Raw genomic sequence first — 4,781 nt, 5'->3', positions numbered from 1 at the left:
TGGATAAGGCTTTAAGTTTTATTTCTATGTGCTGTGACTTCCAACGTGTATCCTAAGTATTAACCCTTCTTTTGACTGTTACCACCAAATTCCATTTTACTGTCTGTACTTAGATATCTAATAGTCATCTAAATTTGAGGTATCCAAAACTGAATTATTAACTCTACTTCTAAATCTCCTTCCTGAATTTTCATTATTGGACATCCGGTTTTTTCAGACCCCAAATGTAAAGTTATCTGGATTCCACACTTTCTCTTACATCTTCTTATAGTCTATTAGGCATTTTGGTGAGCAAGCTCTATCTTTAAACTACATACTTCACCCATTGTTTACTAATTGCCAAGGGTTTTGGAAAGAAAGCAAACAAACAAAAACATATGTATGACATTTGATTCTATGCTGCATGTATGATTTTCAAATTTGCATCATCTCTTAAGTGGGAAATTAAGCCAAATGAGTAAAAGTGATATAATTTAAACTCTAATGTTATGGTAAATGAAACTAAATACAAAATTTAGTAAAATAAGATTTGTTCCCATTGTGAATATTTTTCAAAAATCTATCACCCTGTGGTATAATTGTTATTTCTAGTCAGTTGGTAAAATAGAAAGTCCAGAACTAAAAACATTGTTATATGTTCTATTTATTTCCTATAATCTTCAAAGACTTATTAGAACTTCTTAGTAACCCAGATGCTCTTATCACAGTTTATATTAAGTGTCTAGGTGAGGTCTTGCCTGATAAAGGAAATTATGGGAAAGCAGTATTATAGGAAATGGTGTATAATAGATTTATGAGTTCATGAAAGTAATTCTGTCACAGAGAAACTGCATAATCACAATGTTCTACTGGGATAAATCTTAGTGCCTCAGATAAATTGTCCTTTTGTTTATTTATGGCAAAGTCTATCGTTAAGGTAATAATTATATAGAACCATCATGTCTATATGGTGTGACCAAATCTTCCACTTAGGGTAAAATCTTTTCTCTCCAGCCTGACAGTAAATAATTAATGGTCTCATACACAAAATTTCTGTTTCACTTGTTTGCTCAGCAATTGAATTTTACTTAGTGTGACTTTGTTTCCTAGAGTATTAGATTCAGTTCAGTTCAAAATTCTAGAAAATTCTAGATATGTAGTATAGAAACTTTGGAAATGAATCCTTGAATAAAGGGCCCTTAAATGTGTATTCAAATCAAATGATGATAAAACTCCATCTATATCCCACAATTGATTTTGTTGGACTCAGTTCTTTGAGAAAATGTTTCTTTTGTCTACAAGTTAAATATTTGGTTCAACTGTACTTTTCTATTTTTGCCATTTACTGCTCTATCCACTTTTGTGAAAGGTTAATAGGTGCAAAGAGCAATTCTCCCTTCTCAAAGTTGAACATTTTTACAGTAGCCATACAGTGCAACCTTCATGGCATCATACTAACACATGACTAAAAGTTTTTCTTTTCTGTGGACAAATTAATCAAATAGAAGATTGAAGGAAAAAGAAAAATGTTAATTAATCAAGGATCCTGAATCATCGCTGACATGAGAGATATAGATTTGCTTTCACATCCATTAATTTCTATTCTTTGGAACATATATTCGTTGAAATATTATAGCATACTAAAGAGTTAAGAAGATGCTTAAAAATTTTTATGATCTACTAAGGTATATACCTCTTTATAATCCATTAATGAACAAAACAAGATAAAAGTAAAATTTAATTGTTTTAATGACACAACTGTACAAATTGTTGTTGCTTAGTTTAGGTAAAAAAGTGTTGAGGGTTAAGGTATACTTTGAGTAACTTAATTCCTTATCTTAATCAATATAAACTGTCTCTTTTGGCTCTCTGAGCATAACCATGGTAGTTGTCAAGAACAAGCATCTTATGAAAGTTGGCAAAAAGAGACCCAAGAAGAAAGTGGTTGACTGATTTTCTAAGAAAGATTTGTATTATGTGAAAGCACTAGTGTTTTCCCAGTATTTCTTATATGAAATACATATTTATTATATGAAAACATTATTCATGAGAACTCAAGGAACCAAAACAGTATCTGATGGCCTCAAGGGTCATGTTTTTGAAGTGTGCCTTCCTGATCTGCAGAATGATGACGTTACATTTGAAAATCCAGGCTACGAATGACTGTGCCCAGTCATTCGTGTGCCTCCTTCATGAGGATTCAGTACAGCTGTGGTGCTGTTATCCCTCTGATAGGAACTCTAACTCAGTGTAAAGCCCCCAAAATCTGTTACTTATTTTTATTTTATATTGTACTATATTTTATTTACAGTGTTGTGTTTGTTTCAGGTGTATCGCAAAGTGATACAGTCACTTAACAAAAGCAGTTCCTGTCTTTTGACGGGGAGCTCATGGTTTATCATATAAATGGCATTATTTTGAGAGAGGGATAGCTTAGGTATGGCATTGTGTTTTTTTTTCTCTTTGCAGCTTGAGGCAGTTGTAAAATAATGTAGCTTTTTGCAACTGTGTATTCTATAGTATTTTTTTCATTTGGTGAAATTTTAACTTAATGTTTTTGGCATTGTGCTTTGTACCATTTATTAAATAAAGATTATAAAAAAAAGAAAAAGAAAATCCAGGCTAGTTACTGAGATTGTTCAGGGCAAAAACTGCCTGACTAATTTCCATGGAATGAATCTATTTTATTTTTTATTGGGCACTAAAGGATGGGTCAGGAAGCAACAGTTAGAACTGGACATGGAACAACAGACTGGTTCCAAATAGGAAAAGGAGTACGTCAAGATTGTATATTGTCACCCTGCTTATTTAATTTATATGCAGAGTACATCATGAGGAACGCTGGGCTGGAGGAAGCACAAGCTGGAATCAAGATTGCCAGGAGAAATATCAATAAACTCAGATATGCAGATGACACCACCCTTATGGCAGAAAGTGAAGAGGAACTCAAAGGCCTCTTGATGAAAGTGAAAGAGGAGAGTGAAAAGGTTGGCTTGAAGCTCAACATTCAGAAAACAAAGATCATGGCATCTGGTCCCATCACTTCATGGGAAATAGATGGGGAAACAGTGGAAACAGTGTCAGACTTTATTTTTTTGGGCTCCAAAATCACTGTTGATGCTGATTGCAGCCAGGAATTTAAAAGACGCTTACTCCTTGGAAGGAAAGTTATGACCAACCTAGATAGCATATTAAAAAGCAGAGACATTACTTTGCCAACCAAGGTCCGTCTAGTCAAGGCTATGGTTTTTCCCGTGGTCATGTATGGATGTGAGAGTTGGACTGTGAAGAAAGCTGAGCGCTGAAGAATTGATTCTTTTGAACTGTGGTGCTGGAGAAGACTCTTGAGAGTCCCTTGGACTGCAAGGAGATCCAACCAGTCCATTCTGGAGGAGATCAATCCTGGGTGTTCATTGGAAGGACTGATGCTAAAGCTGAAACTCCAATACTTTGGCCACCTCATGCGACGAGTTGACTCACTGGAAAAGAGTCTGATGCTAGGAGGGATTGGGGGTGGGAGGAGACGGGGACGACAGAGAATGAGATGGCTGGATGGCATCACCAACTCGATGGACATGAGTTTGAGTGAACTCTGGGAGTTGGTGATGGACAGGAAGGCCTGGCGTGCTGTGATTTATGGGGTCGCAACGAGTCGGACACGACTGAGCGACTGAACTGAACTGAACTGAACTGAAAGGATGGGTTGGGAACTATCTCTGCAAGTTATGCCTCATTAGGCATAAATTGATTCTAATTTTCCTAAGATAGTTTTCAGAACATTTTCTTTTTCTTAGAGCTCTGCTCTTGCTAGCAGTAGCCTCTTCAGGTTCACTGCTGAGTGGCTCCTCCCTGGAAGATAATTTCCTTTTATTCTTGAGGACTGTCTTGTTTCCTGACTCTTTAGGGTGGCTAACTGGTTCCTCTTTGGGGAAAGATTTCTTCCTCTAGGGAAGACTTCATGGTAGAGATCTTGTTGCTCACTCGCTAAGTCGAGTCCAACTCTTTGTGACTGCATGGACTGAAGCATGCCAGACTTTGTCCTTCACTATCTCCTGGAATTTTCTCAGATTCATGTTCATTGAGTTGGTGGTACTCCCTTGATAAAATGTGCTCCCTGGTCAGATCATGATTGAAGTTCATGTTGTTGAACCACTATGGATGGTTACTTGCTTTGTCTGTTCTGTGTGGGTTTTACTGAAAAAATGCAGCAATCATATCTTGAAGACTGCCTATGCCCATCATCATCAGGTCCAGTAGATCCACAAGAAGATGATGGAAATCATGACCTGAGAGGGACAGACTTGAAAGAGGTGGTTAATAAATTGATTCCAAACAGTATTGGAAAAGATATAAAAAAGGCTCACTAATCTATTATCCACTCCATAATGTCTTTTTTAGAAAAGTAAAAATGCTGAAGAAGCCTAAGTTTCAACTGGGAAAATTCATGGAGCTATCCAGTGAAGTTTTAGAAAAGCTACTGGGGATGAGACAGGTGCTAAAGTTAAATGAGCTGATGGATATAAGCCACTGGTCCAAGAATCTGTTTAAAATTCAGTCTTTTAATGATGTCAAATAAAAGATCTTATTTGTGGTAAAAAAGAAAAAAGTGTAAACATACAGTACTGAAAACAATATGGATATGTGAATTACTAATATAAACATACAGCTTGATTGTTAGTTGCTTGAATGGTCACCAGACACAGAGCTGACCACAATTTGGCAGTTAGGTTACTCTATCATCTGTAAATGGACAACTCTAATCCTGTGTAATTTAGTGGCTGCTCCAGTCATTCATTTAATTT

General features: G+C 36.2%; 1 pseudogene; it reads left to right on the top strand.

Annotated features, from left to right (window-relative positions):
* The first annotated feature begins 1,860 nt into the window (after window positions 1-1,860).
* LOC129552065 (small ribosomal subunit protein eS1 pseudogene) lies at window positions 1,861-4,527 on the top strand (annotated as a pseudogene).
* Window positions 4,528-4,781: the final 254 nt, after the last annotated feature.

Source organism: Moschus berezovskii, chromosome 3 (genome assembly GCF_049115385.1).
Source record: "Moschus berezovskii isolate FMDL1 chromosome 3, NW_MosBer_1.0, whole genome shotgun sequence".
In the NCBI taxonomy this organism is placed as follows: Eukaryota; Metazoa; Chordata; class Mammalia; order Artiodactyla; family Moschidae; genus Moschus; species Moschus berezovskii.
This window is presented reverse-complemented; position numbering and strand designations above follow the sequence as displayed.